Source organism: Lygodium microphyllum, chromosome 10 (assembly GCF_053477565.2).
Source record: "Lygodium microphyllum isolate KBCC chromosome 10, Lygodium_microphyllum_v1.1.10, whole genome shotgun sequence".
In the NCBI taxonomy this organism is placed as follows: domain Eukaryota; kingdom Viridiplantae; phylum Streptophyta; class Polypodiopsida; order Schizaeales; family Lygodiaceae; genus Lygodium; species Lygodium microphyllum.
The window spans coordinates 96,965,223-96,981,068 of record NC_141144.1 but is presented as its reverse complement, the minus strand read 5'-3'; positions in this window follow the sequence as shown (position 1 = coordinate 96,981,068).

Genomic DNA, 15,846 nt, shown 5'->3' with positions numbered 1-15,846 from the left:
GAAGTATCCTGGCCGTTCCCACTTAGGATCGACCTGAATTTGGGTTTTCCTGTTTGGTCATTAGCTAGCAACAACTAGCGTCAGACCCGAGCGAACTACTTTATGCAGAAACTCCAGGTCTGAAGCGGATTCACGCTGCACTTGGTTCAAGGAGAATGGGAAACGAGAGGGATGCAAGGCTCGACCTCTCTGCCATAAGGCATAGTCCCATTCCGTTCCCCTAAAACAACGTGAATCGGGTAATAGTTAATTCTAAGTCATCGTTCTCGTTACTTGTTTCGGTGATGACGATCATCCTCTGGTCGTTGAAGACTTTGAGAAAAGTTCCCGGCTAACCGGGACCACCCATCCATAGGACGGACCCATGGTGGATCCTCCGCACTTTCCTCGGTTTGTTTTAGTTATGTAATTACCTACCACATTAATTTGACATATATCAAACAGCTTCTTTGATTAACCCTGTTAAGCACTGGTTCCTTCACGTAATCTTATCACAGGACATAAAGAAAACAATGTCAAACAACTTCTTTGTTATCATTTTATCCCTTTTATCTTTGAAATACAAGGAGTTCCGCCCGTAGGCTTAATCATAATCCGCCCGAAGGCTATCCAGTAATCCACCAGGGATCACTATTCCAAGCTTCTGCCCGTAGACTAGTATGCGGGCCTCAAGATCCAATCTCGAGTCACGTTAGCCTCTTGTGCAGGGCCCGGAAGGCGAGGGATTTACGGCCAGAGCCCCCTCTGGCACCCAAGCGTCCTCCTGCTCCAAGTAGAACTCAACGGAGAGACCTCTCACGGCGGGTTCGGTCCACGTTCCCGGCGCGGTTAACAACCCCCTTGGTTAGGGTCAGGCAGGCAGTCGGGGGTAACTGAAGCTGCCTCTCCCTTCAGGCCTTCAACCTGAAGTATTTAGATATCGTTTCATCCTTTAGTTCATTGAGCAAACAATGCAAACAGTGCTTTCTAAACTGTTACAAGCACAATCAATTCCAATGGTCGTTTAAGCTGGCAAACTGATAAGGAGTGACTCCTTTTCTCCGAATGCAACCCGCATTCGATTCGGAATCAATTGCAACTTGGCAAGATTCCTATCATTCTTGGGTTAGGGTCATTCCCTACCAATACTTTAGGTTTTGTTATGGTAGATTCCAGCGACCATGTTGCTTTAGTTTATTGACTAATCATTTGCGTCCAAGCAAATACCTAGCTTCCCTTAACTTGACAAATTTTTCCTAATGAGGATAGGGTAAGAGGATGACTACCCTTTTCCCTTGCAAGTTAACTTGCACAAGAACCTGCCAACCTTAAACCATGGAATGGTAAAACTTCCTATGATCAACCCGCAAGGCTAAGTGACGTTGCAATTTATTGCACAAGTGTCGCCTCCATTCCAAGGGATCATTTCACCTAATGAATGGCGTATCCAGGTCACGGAATTAACTTCAGGTGAGAAGGAGGGTTTAGGGTGTCTTTTTACCCAACCCATCCCTAATTCCCTAAGTCGACAACGTTTTAGTCCTAGGGTTCCAACTCAATTTGGGTTTCATCATTTTGGACGCTTGGTCCCATAAGGTAGGAATCCTAGCTTATTGTTTACATGAGCATCCAATTAGCTCAACATTTTTCGGGAATGTGAGTATGATCTTTGGGTTTGAGGGTTTTGACTTGGCAACAAGTGTAAACTAGGTCGACTCCTTATCGTGCTACCTTAGTTAGCACCTTGGGATATTTGTCGTATGGACTGAACCATGCCCATATGAATCCCTTGGGGTTAGGTGATTTAGGCAACTCAATATACTTGCCCTGTGACAAGGATGAACCTTTCCTAGAGATAATAAACTAGATCTAAAGGAGGATAAATAGTTACAACTACACCAATACCCGTAAACATGCGATTTATTGCTTCTACGCATCACATGGTTCACGATAACTTTATCTTTCCTTGGTGTAGTAAAAATGCATGATAATCTGGATACTAACTTTTCCTAGGACTTACTAGGACTTACATCAAATAATCATGCCTACAACCTTGTTGTCTACACTTTAGAATCTTATGCTTTGACGAACCATGCAACCTTTCCTAAATGCGGCTCCTGATGAATGACATTTTTTGCATGATGACTATGCAATACACAACGTTCTCCTAGCTACAATGAAGCTTATATAAAACTAAAGCTATTGATAATTTATTCCATTTTACATGCCACTTGCAAGTCCATAAGATCATTTCCGTACTCTTCTATTTCTTTTCGGATAATATCTTATGGGTGTTAACTTTTCCTCATGAAATCATTACGAGGAGGATGTTGCCTAACATGCGGCACACGCTTATTCCTACCATGTTTAGGAAGAAAAATGCACTTATCAATTTCATTTCTTTGCCCTAAGTAATATATGTTTAGATTCATTACTTTGATAATGTACCAAAATAGCTACATGCAGCTAGTCTTCTAAGGCGGACAACTCGTTTCAATTTCATGTCATGCTTCAACCTTGCCTAATGTTTCAAGAGATACTTTGTCAAATGTATTTTTACCACTGCCACATGCCTTAAAAATAAGCGTAAAATGCATTCTCCCTTATGGAACTAAGCGCACCTAATCATTTCTTTATGCGAAAATAAACTTGAAAGAACCTGGACTTGTGGGCTCGGGGAGATATCCACTTGTATGCTCGGAGATGAACCTCCCGCAGTCGCACCTTGTGTCCTTTTAGGGGCCATCGTAGGCGTGGAGGATTTGGGCTCCGGGTTTTGTCCTTACCCTTTATGGCTCTCTAAATTCCCTCCGAGTCTTGGCAAGTAGTCTCAAAATATGTTTACTTCTCCCTTATGTAGGAGTACCCCTTTATAGGGTATGGGTTTTAAGATCCCGGAAAGCTCGTGGAAACGGGGCTTATGGGACCTAGTGGGAAGGGGGCTTAAGAAAGCCCCCTTAGAAGCTTCTTAAGAAGCTTCTAAGAAGCTTCCAAGCTTCTGCAGCACGTCGGGGGGGGGGGTCGTGATCCAGGCGGCGGCGGACCGTGGCAGTCTGGCGGCTATGGCGGCTGGCGGCTGGCGGACTGGGGCGGCAGCGCGGCGACTTCACGACGGTGACGGCCTGGTTTCCCCAACGGCGGCAGCAGCATCCTCTCCTCTTCCTCACAGTCCCGTCCCTCTCCTTTTTTCCTTCTCTCCCTAACGGGAGTTCTTATAGGCAAAAGGGGGGGGGGGGTCGATAGAGGGCCTCTACACACGTGGAGGACTCCTCCTCATGCAATCCGACTCACTCCTCCTTGGCCATTCCTCCCCACACTCCCTCTCCTCCAGCCATGCATCGACTGGGGGAAGGGATAATAATTAAAAAAATTTGCCTAAAAATCTCCAAATTTCCCCTTCAAAAAGGGTGTTCCCTCGCGGTTTTCTACGGTCTTCAACCTCAGCCTCTTATTTACAATGTGGAGGCCTCATTTTTGAGCGTGCATGGTATGGATTATGCTCCCAATAATACGATGTAGGGGATAACCTTGCACAGGATTTTCACGGCGTGCGGAAAGTCAATTTTTACGGTACGCAGTGTGCGGAAATATTACAGTACTCAAGCAAAGAACTTGAAGGTAAAATTACTTATGCAGTTCTATAAGTTGGATGTAAAAGACACTTCATCTATGATTGTACACATCAATAAATTCAAGAGCCTTAAAATTCACCTAGCAACTCTTAAAAAGAACATTGATGAAGATGAGGCAATAGTAGTGCTACTTGCCAATGTTAATCATGAACCATATGAGAACCTTGTTTCAACACTAAGTAATGTTCCCATTCTCTCACTCAAAGACATTGAGCACTCACTCCTTGATGGAGAAAGAAAATTTAAAAGAAAAGATGTAAAAGAGACCAGCTCAAGGGAAAATCTCCTGTACACTAAAGGAGCTATTGGACCCAAGGGAAGAGATCAAGCATTCAACACCGACAATAGAAGTCGGATGACATGTCATTATTGTGGTAAAACTAGCCATATTGTCAGTGAATGCTTCCATAAGAAAAGAGCACAGTAGGTGCAGAATGACCATCACCAAAGTCAATTCATGAATGAAGAAGAAGAAAAAGACACTTCCACTACCATCAACAACTCTAACAGATTGTTGTAAGGAATTTGTTTCCATAGTGGGTAGTGTTTGGTATATATTACAATGAGGAATGAAAGAAGCAATGGAGTGGGGGCAGCTTTGTGACCAAGGAAGGGTCAAGAGTGTTCTATCATGGTTCCTTTGTTGTATGAGAGCATCCCGTGGCCCCTTCATCTTCTTCTTCTTTAATCTTCTACTTCTCTACGATTTGTAGCAAAGGAACTTCTTTGGACATTAATAGCAACATTAGCACATATGCTTATCTCGTTCATATTTTCTTTTTCTCCAAAAATGGAGTGCAAGTTGACCTGTGTAGGCAGACCAAATTTCCTCATGACCTTCCCCGTCAATCTCTCCACCTATATCACTCTTTCTCACCTTCCAATTTGGATCCATTATGAGCGGCGATGGAGCCCTTTGATCTATGTTAGTTCTCACATTATTGATGCCTATTGATGCACTCAAGGACATTTTGTTGTGGGATTGTTGCGTTAGTTTTCTTCTTCTTCTTCTTCTTCTTCTTCTTCTTCTTCTTCTTCTTTCTGTTAATCTTGTTCTTTGCTGTTGACAAACATGGGACTTGAACACATTTTAGCTATGGAGGCTTGAACTCGTAAGCAAGAGACATGAAGACTAATGACTAGACACACACTTTCACTCAAGTGAATTCTGTTCCAAGATAGATTAGCTTGGACTCATAAACACAATCTTGAGTAGATAGAGTTACAGACTCTAAGTACAAAGTACAATAGCATTGCATTAAAAAGTGAACCAAGTACATGCTTTTATAGCTTTCCAGCTTCTCCACTATCCTCACTGTGCATATGGGATTTAGGACAGCTCTTCTTGGAGCATACATCATTTGTCAATTCTCAACACCCCCCTCAAATGATGAGTCCCTACTCTTGCTGGCTTTGATAACATGGCTCGAAAGACTAGCTCATAGGTAGCATAGTCAAGTTAAAGCTTGAGACTTTACATCTTTGGCAATGGTTTTTACAAATCAAATCCACTAAGGGAAACATAGGCGCCCACTTCGTCAGAACGCCACCTTCGGCATTGGTTTTGATTCCCCCCTCCTGCCACGTGTCTTAAAGAAGCTATAGAAGCTTCTGAGGGGAAGCTTCTAAGGGGGCTTTATAAGCCCCCTTTCCCCCCCCCCTCCCCCCCCCCCCCCCCCCCAAAAAGAACTAAGGCCTTAAAGGTCTTATTACCCTTCCCCCCGTGTTTTAACCCCCTTAAGCCCCCCTTTCCCTTGGGCTTTGAAACCCCTCCCCCCGTGTTTTAAAGCTCTATAAGCCCCCTTTTTCCCCCAATAAGGAGTTGGCCTTAGAGGTCTTATTACCCCCCCCCCCCTCCCCATGTTTAATTTCCCTAGCCCCCTTCCTTTGTGGCATATTGAATCCCCCCTTAAAATTCCTCTTTAAGGCTTCCTTAGGGTTTTTCCCCCCAAAAAAGCATGACCTTAAGGGTCCTTTGCCTCCCCGCGATTATAAATCCCCCCTAAGGGCCCCCTTAGCCCTTTCTACCTTGGAGCTTTGTTTTTGTTTCCCCCACTCGTAAATGAAAAGAGAGTGTTGAGGGTCTTTTGACACCTCCCTTTCCCACTCAAAAGCCTTCGTAGGGGATTTCACACCTTAGTCATCAATACTTTTAAATGAAACATGTAAATTAAAGAAAAGCATAAATGCATTTCTAGCAAATAGCTTTATGCATTGAAATGAATTATAAACTAGATTATTGTCCATTAAAATAATATACTTCGTTTAATCCTAGATATATAAACTGCCCATATCCTCTTCGCAATGATTCATCATGGAAAGTACAAAGCATGAAATGATTCTTACAATGCATAAATCTAGGAAATTATTGTTTGTCAACTACATAAATTATCAAGGAAAAGGTTGCTTGTTTAGCATGAATTTTGTTCGCAAAGTTATGGGAAGATTAGTTGGAATTAACCTAACCTATGCCTGGCCTTAATCGATAAGTTAAGGTTGAAAAACTAATTTATGCATAGACAATGAGTCATGTGGAAATGATCATGTAATTATTTTCTAGAGTTGACCAAATTGGTATGAACCTAAAACACCTAAACCGCGGAGTACTCGTTTAGAAAAAGTTGAATTCCAAGAAATTCACTAGGAAATTAACACGTGACCTAATCGTTATGTATCGCTAAAACTGAAACTCCTATACCTTAAAAACTTGCCCACATTCACTAAATGTAGGGGACAGTGAAATGAAATTGGAAAGGAGCTAGGGTTTGTCCCTAAGAATCTTACAAGATGAAACTTGGAAACCCTAGGTCCAACGACATCAGCCTAGTAACCTGAAATAGATTGTTTCGTGACTCCATTGTCTCACAGTTCGATGCGACACTTACGCAACAAGTGGGGAGTCATATGATCTTGTGATTGGATCACAAGGGAATGGCCATGTTCTCGCAATGAAGTTGGCATGTCCTTATGCAAGTTATCTTGCAAGAAGATAAATAATCATCCTAATTTAGTAGTCTTTCTTGAGTAAAGAAGATTGATTGGAAACTAAAGACCAGCCGATAAACTGAAGTAACCAATAAACTTAAGGTTTGACCAAGTTGGGTTAATAGGGTGTGCCATAACCTAGGATATAGGGGATCTTGCCAAGCTGCAAGTCATCCCGGATCGAGTGTTGGATGCATTCGAAAGGAAGGATTCATTCCTTAGCAGTTTGCCAACAAAAAACGATCAATGGAAATGCTTATGCTTGCTATAGATTTTAGAGTACTATTTGGATTTATTTGATCAATGAATTAAAAGATAAATGGATATCTATAATTTAGGTTGAAGTCTTGAAGAGAGAGGCAGCTTCAGTTACCCCCAACTGCCTGCCTGACCCTAACCAAGGGGGTTGTTAACTGCGTCGGGCATGTGGACTGAACCCGCCGCGAGAGGTCTCTCCGTTGAGCGCTACTTGGAGCAGGAGGATGCTTGGGTGCCAGAGGGGGCTCTGGCCGTAAATCCCTCGCCTTTCAGGCCTTGCGCAACAGGCTAACATGACTCGGGATTGGATCTCAAGGCCCGCATACTAGTCTATGGAAAGAAACTTGGATTAGTGATCCATGTGGATCGCTGGAGAGCCTTCGGGCGGATTGTAGATAAGCCTATGGGCTGGACTTTTTTTTGTATTTCAAGATAAATATGATAACCTATTAATAAGGAACTTGTCTGATATTGTTTTTCTATGTCAAGTGATAAGATTACATGAAGGAACCAGTGCCTAATGGGTTAATTAAAGAAGCTGGTTGTTACATGTCCAAATAATGTGTTAGGTAATTAAATAACTAAAACAACCTGAGGAAAGTGCGTAGGATGGGCCATAGGTCCGTCCTACGGATGGGTGGTCCCGGTTGGCCGGGAACTTTTCTCAAATCATGTTGGACAACACGAAGATCATTAAAGAACAAGAACAACAAAAGCATTGACCTAGAGTTGTGATTGAACCTGATTTACGCTGTTTTAGGGGACTGAAATGGGATTATGCCTTATGGCAGAGAGGTTGAGCTTTGCATCCCTCTCGTTTCCCATTCTCCTTGAACCAAGTGCAGCATGAATCCGCTTCGGACCTGGCATTTTTGCGTAAAGTAGTTCACTTGTGTCAGACGCTAGTTGCTGTTAGGAAATGACCAATCAGGAAAACCCTAATTCAGGTCGATCCTAAGTGGGAACGATCGGAATACTTCTGCTAGGTGGCAGACGCGGAAAGCCCTAGATCACAAACCCCGTAACATTCCATGGGAGTGCCGGGTGGAGCTTTCTAGACATCCTTTCCGATGGACTGCTAAGACTTGTCCTGAAAATACAAGTGGACATGTTACACTCATCTCCAAGGCAGCCTCTTCTTCCTCATTGACAGCCCTCCCTCTTTGTCCTTCATAAAAAACGGCTCTCTTCTTCTCCATCCCACCCTCATATTCCTCAAAAGACATTGTTTGCCCTATTTTTGCATCCCTTCATCTTCTCTTCCAAAACAATCTAAACGTGAATGAAGGTATAATTTATTCAAGAAAGACATTAAAAAAACCATTTAGGTACACTTTTCATGTACACACCCTTTTGGATTGGATGGCACTTAATCAATCCACCTTTCCACTCTACCCTATGCCTCTACTTAAGCACAACCATAACCCTCCTATTTCTCCTAGTACAATAGTATTTCATTCCCTTCACCTTCTAAAGTCACACGTCTCTCTCCTCCCTCCATTATCCCTTACTAGGGGGGAGAACTTATGACCATTTTCCTATGTAGCTCCAATCCTTCTTTTCCCTTTAGAGGACATACAAACAACCACATTAAAAAACAAAGCAATTTAAATATGCAACTTAGAATCATTAAAAATTTATCCTTTAAAAAAACCTTAAACAAAAATAAACCAAACAAAATAACTAATATAATATCAAACTTCAACACATACCTTAAAGCCTTTCTAAGCTTGATGTTCATAATTAACATTCAAAATGAACACCCCTTTATAAAGATAAATTTCTATTGAAGTTTAATCTTCGAAACTAACAATTGTAAAAGTCTGCATGAAAAAAAAAAAATTGATTGGGCTTTTGAAAAAATTTTATTTTATTTCCCCCCCTTATCCCTCCAGCCGACTGACGAGCTCAAGGGGGGGGAGGGAAATAGAAGGAGTTACGAAGCTCCTTGGTGGAGCTTGTGGACGGAGGGAGGGCATGCGTGTTGACACGCAGAAGGAGAAGATCCCCCTCCCTCCACTATTTAAACGAGGGGAGGAGAGGGGCCGCAGGACAGAGAGAAGGCTGGGGGGGAGACCGTGAGGAGAATCGACGCCGTTGCTGACGTTCAATCGCTGTGAAGAGAGAGGGGACGGGACGCTGTTGATTGGCCGCCGCCTCAAAATCCCCCCCCCGCCTGGTCGGACGACCATAACCACCCCCCCAAAGCTTCTGGAAGCTTGGAAGCTTCCAAAGGGGGGGGGCCTCTTTAAACCCCCTTCATATACCCTACTACCCCCTTTGTTATTTTTTTTTCCCGGGGTTAAAATCCCTTAAGCCCCCTTTCATTTTCCCCTCCCCCGTGCTAAAACCCTTTCCCCTGGATTTCAAAAATTTTCACCCCCTCCTTGTACGTTATGAAGCCCTTTTAACCCCCATATCCAAAACCCTTTTCCATGGGTATTAGAACCCCCTCCGCCGGGATTTAAAAATCCCTTAAATCCCCTTTCACCCTCGTACTAAAGCCCTTTTTCTTTCACTTGGAGTCACTTTCCCCCCCCCCCCCCCCCCCCCGAGCACAAAGGCCTTAAGGGTCTTATTACTTCTTTACCTGTGTATAGTCCCTAAAAGACCTATCCCCTTGGCTTTGGAATCACTCTTCCTGTGCCCTCTTAAAACCACTTCTCCCGTAATTACCCCTTAAGCCTTTACCTTGGCATCCAAAACCTTTCACCCTCCCCCATGTGTAAGCCCCCATAAGTCCTTTTTCTCCAAGTTTGACCTAAGGGTCCTTAGACCCTTACTTATAATCTTTACGGCTATTATTTTTCCTTAAAGCTCTCCTACACCTTGTGTCTTCTCCAAACCTTGTTATTTCCGTTCGTGCGAGCTTACAAAGACCATTAAGCCTTCCCCATGGCTTCAATGGGTCTTAGTTGTAAAAGTTTCTAAAAATACCCTTTTCAATTCCCGAATTCAAGGAGGGAACCTTCCAAAAACTACTTTGACGAACGGTGCAAGGAGCGACGGTTGAGTCCTAAGGAGAAGTTGTAAAGCTGCTTCCACGTTTGACGGACCACACTTGCGATGCCTCCTAAGAAATTCCAAGGCGTAGCCGCGGGAGGGTCATCTCCCGGTATCCATGTGGATATCTCACCTCAAAGCCAGGTTGTCTTCTTGATGTTAATTCGGGTTTTAGTCAATCATGAAAAGAAAAAATATTAAGGAAATATATATATTTGTTCAAATTAATTCTAACGAAGGAGTTAGCTTATGAATGACAATGGATTCAAATTAGCTTTCCTCAAATTGCATCAAGCATTATAAAATAATAGGCAATACTATTCATTTACTATAGTATTATAGTCCTAAAATGAAGAAATTATATCTTGCTCCATTAGTCTTATTCTTTTCGCAATGAATCATGGCAAAATGGCTAAATTCATGAAAGGTTTCTTTCGATGCTCAAACTACTAGAGAGTTATCTTTGCTAGTTGCAAGGCAACTGTTGTTAATTGGCATGAGTTTATCTTTAAAGAAAACGGAAGTTAAATGTTAGAAATCAACAAGTATAAAAATTAGACATACGAAATCATTTGGGAAGAAAATGTAATGGGGAATTGCTGGATGATACTTCATTAACACTTTTCCCCTGCAAATTGAGGACTTGGAACAAATAAAGTGTGTATTCACCAATTCCTTAGCTAGGTATTTGTCCCAAGGAGTATCGTCACTCTTTGTATCATCATGGAATTATGCTATATGCCAAATTAAACTGTGTTAATTGAGAAAGTAATCAAAGATAGTAAAACCGTGACAAGACGAGTAAGATTACCTTCCTAAAGCGGACCAAATCAATCTTTCCAAAAGATAACCGGACCAATCTAAACGTAGAAACATTCATACCCTAAAACACTAGACTACTTACCTTACCATAAGGACAATAAATTCATAAAGATAAGAAATTAGGGTTCGTCCCTAAGGTTTTCAAATGAAGAAACCCTAGGCCTGACATACATCAGATTAAGGAGTCTAAACAGATTATCCCATCGTCTGACTTGCGCAACATATATGAAATCATTTTGTGAATTGATTCACAAGAAGAAAAGGGAAAAAACCCTTTTCAAAGACGGCAGATCCTTACGCAAGTTATCTTGCAAAAAGACGTAGTTTTTGGATATCCTTCAAAATAAGAAAAGTTGTAAAATAGAAACTAGCATGTCTACGGTACCTTAGGGTTAACCAAGCTATGTATACCCTACATCCGAATGTAAGGGATCTTGCCAAGTTACAAGACATCTTAAGAACGACTGCTGATACACTCAGAAAGGAAAGAACACTTCTTTAGCAGTTTGCCATACAACTGGGTTGGTTAATGGAAATGTTTGTGCTTGCTAGAGATTTTAGAGCTCTATTTGATTTATGAATTACAAATTAAATAAGTATCTATACTTCAGGTTAAAAGCCTGAAGGGAGAGGCAGCTTCAGTTACCCCCGACTGCCTGCCTGACCCTAACCAAGGGGGTTGTTTGACCGTGCTGGGAACATGGACCGAACCCGCCACGAGAGGTCTCTCCGTTGAGTTCTACTTGGAGCAGGAGGATGCTTGGGTGCCAGGGGGGGCTCTGGCCGTAAATCCCTCGCCTTCCGGGTCCTGCACAAGGGGCTAACGCGACTCGGGATTGGATCCCGAAGCCCATATACTAGTTGACGGGCGGAAGCTTGGAATAGTGATCCCTGGAGATTACTTGTTAGCCTCCGGGTAGATTATGGATAAGCCTACGGGCAGAACTTCTTGTAATTCAAAGATAAAATGATGAGATGTTGAAAGAACTGTCAAGATTGTGGGAGAGAAGGAAGGAGTCTCACTTGAAGCTTTCTTGCTTGCACAATGGGGGAAGACACACAAGGGTGGAGGCTGAAAACAGTTTTCCTCTTCTTAGTTGTGTAAGCCAAAAGAACTCTAGTACAAAGAAATAGAAGAACCCTATATATGGGTCTCAAACCAAACTCAACTAACTAAGGTGGCATACTAACTGAGCCACGAACTAGAGTAGATAAGGATAGCTATCATGTAGCTATTATTCATGGGCGGTGTACCAACCGCGTCTGCAACTGACAAGTCGGTGACATAAATACACAACGGTCACCCTGGCGTATCACGAGTGGAGCTCGATATCTCAACACTCCCCCTCGAGCTCAATCCCAATTCCTGCACACCAAGCAGGTCTCTGAACTTGCGCAGCTTCTCTGCGCCCAATGCCTTCGTGAATATGTCAGCTACCTGATCCTCTGTGCTGACATAAACTAGATCAATAAGACCTAGTAAAACCCTCTCTCGCACATAGTGATAATGCACCTCAATGTGCTTTGTTCTAGCATGATAGACTGGGTTATTTGCCAAGTGTATACTACTCATGTTGTCACAATAAATGACAACTGGTCCATCTGTAGACTGATGCATATCATAAAGTAGCTTATGCAACCAAGCTACCTCACATGCAGTCATTGCTGCACCTCTGTACTCAGCCTCTGTGCTCGACAAGGCAACTGTAGGCTGTTTCTTGCTGCTCCAAGTGACTGCAGCACTCCCAAAAGAGAACACATATCCACTAGTAGATCGTCTATCAGAAATACTACCAGCCCAATTAGCATCAGTGTATCCATGCAACTGTATCTGAACCCCAGTCTCATAAAATAGTCCATACTGCAATGTGGACTTCACATACCTGAGTATGCGTCTAGCTGCATCCAAATGTGGTTTCCTTGGAGCCTGCATAAACTGACTTACCAATCCAACAGTATAGCTCAAATCTGGCCTGGTAATAGTCATATAAATCAAACTTCCTACTATGCGTCTGTACATAGTAGGGTCTTCTAGAAGCTCACCTGCATCTGTGCTCAGCTTCACATTCTGCTCCAAAGGAACTCAAATAGGCTTACAGCCTGTCATCCCATATTTGGACAGCATGTCCAATCCATACTGCCTCTGCAAGAGCTGTATCCGACTTGGTGATCTAATCACCTCAATGCCCAAGAAATAACGCAGCTCTCCCAAATCCTTCATCTCAAACTTCTGCTTCAATAGCATTTTCACATGAAGGATATCTTCATCACTATCACCTGTCATAATCAAATCATCAACATAAATGACAAGTAGCATAATACCTTTCTATGTTTTTCTCACATAAAGTGAGAAATCTGCCTTGAAAATCTGAAAGCCAATAGTGACAAGATACTGTCCTATCTTGTCAGACCATGCTCTAGGTGCTTGCTTCAAGCCATACAAGGCTTTCTTCAACGTGCAAACAAACTCAGGATGAACAGCATGCACATAACCTGGTGGCTGCTCCATATAGACCTCTTCTTCCAAATCATCATGCAAGAAGGCATTCTTTACATCCATCTGATGTAAAGACCATGCCTTTGATGCAGCCATAGCAATGACTGCTCTTACGGTTGCCATCCTTGCAACCGGACTAAATGTTTCTTCATAGTCAATGCCATATTTTGTGCATACCCCTTGACTACTAATCTAGCCTTGTATCTATTCATAGAACCATCTGCATTGTGCTTTACCTTATAAACCCACTTACAGCCAATTGCATTTTTACCTTTAGGCAAAGGTACCAATTCCCATGTAGCATTTGCTTCCAAAGCATCCATTTCTTCATCCATGGCTTTCTCCCATTTTTCTTTTCCCATGGCTTCCTCAAAAGAAGTGGGTTATGGTTCCTGTATCACTTTGACCATATATGCATAGTGAATGGCTGTAAATCCATCATATTTCAGCCTATCCACAGGATACCTAGCTCTCGTAGACCTGCGCAAAGTAGATTCACTCCCAGGTGCTCTCAAAACGTCCCTGGTCTTCCTTACTCCAGGTGTAACAATAGAAGGAATACCCAACTCATCATCAATGCTCTGTTCTGAGCCACTGGATTCACCATCCACATAAGAGTGACCTGCATTCACATCAAACATGGGCTGATCAACCTTCTCTTTTCCTTTTCGTGATACCTGCATACCACTATCTGCATTACTTTGAGAAGATTCTCCTCATCTCAATCTGCCTGTCCATGGCAAAGAATGTGAACCACTACTAGAGGACGCTCCAGGTCCACTAATATTTTGTGACTGCTGCTGTGAATTTTGTGCAGCATTACCATTTTGTGCATCTACATCATCAATCACATTTACTGGTTTATACCAGCTACTCATCTCATCAAAAACAACATCTCTGCTCACTGTAAACTTACGAGTAGAAGGGTTATAGCATCTATACCCTTTTTGCTGCAGAGAGTAACCAATAAAGATGCACTTCTCAGCTTTTGGATCCAACTTGGATCTCAACTCATCTGGCACATGTACATAGGCAATGCAAACAAAAATTTTCAAATGAGAAATATCTGGTTTCCTACCAGTATACCTCTCCTCTGGAGTCATTCCATGTATTGCTGCAGTGGGAGTCCTATTCATTATGTAGAATGCTGTAGCAACTGCTTCAGCCCAATAAAAATCTGGCAAGTCTTTTTCATTGAGCATGGCACGAGATACCTCTCCAATATGCCTGTTTTTTCTTTCTGCAATTCCATTTTGTTGTGGGGTATGACTGCATGAATATTGCTGCTTTATGCCATGCTCCTGCAGGAACCTTGCAAACTCATTTGAGAGGTACTCTCCCCCTCCATCTGACCTTAGGCATTTTATCTGCAAGCCTGTTTCTTTTTCAACCATAGCTTTAAGAGTTTTGAAATGCCCAAAAACTTCACTTTTCTTTTTCATAAAATACACCCAAACTTTTCTGCTATAGTCATCAATAAAACTGACAAAATAATGACAGCCTCCAAGAGATGCAGCTTTAGTTGTCCACACATCAGAGTGGATTAATTCCAATGGCTTCTTACTCTCTTGAACATGTCTAGGAAATGGTTTCCTTGCCTGTTTTCCAAACTGACAGGCTTCACATACCTTATGCATTTCTGCAACCTTGAATTTCGGCAAACCTGCAACAATATTTTGGGCCTGCATTGATTTAAGTCGCTGTACATTAACATGACCAATGCGTTTATGCCAGATATCAATATCTGCAACTACACTGGTCCCATGTGCAAACATTGCTGCACTCAATTCATACATGTCTGCATCCAATGTAAACATTCTGCCCTTCTTCTTTCCTTTTGCTATCAAGCGACCTTTATTTTTCATATCCTCAACAAAGCATCCATGAGGATTAAATCTGACCTGCAAGCCCTGTTCAACCATTTGACCAACAGAAACCAGATTCTTGGTGATATTCGGGACATGAAATACATCGGACAGGTATTTCTTTTTCCCATCCTGCATAGACAAAGGAATTTTTCCAATCTGCACAATAGGATGTGCAGTATCATCACCAGTCTCCACAAATCCTGGTTTTTCCATTTTCCTTGCATCCTCCATCCATTCTGCATGACCTGTCATATGGTTTGATGCACCTGAGTCAACATACCATACATCGTTACTTTCTTCTGCACTTGTCACAGAATTGTTCATGTGCTGCACCATAAACAGATGCTCATTTCTGTCATCACCCTATCTACTAGAGGATGCATAATTTCCTTGTTGCAGTTTTCCATTCATGATGTCATTCTGCTTTTTATAACAGTCTTTAGCCATATGACCCATTTTACCACAATAGTAGCATTCAACATTACTGTTTGCATTTTGGCCTCTTTGCCATCCACCACGACCTCTTTGGCTCCCCCTGCCTCTAGAGTTACCACGTCCTCCTCCATAGGACTAGTTTTCTTGAGTTTGCTGCATATTCTGATTTCTACCACGGCCTCCATATCGGCCTCCTCTACCTCTGCCTCTACCTCTTCCATCATTTGAGTAGAAGACAGCTTCTTTTGAAGTTCCTCCTGAAGAAGATGCACCACCATTTCTTTGCTCCTCAGAAATTAGAAGAGCAATCAGCTCCTCAAAATCAGGAAATCTTTCACGAACTGAAATGGATGTCCGAAACTGTGCA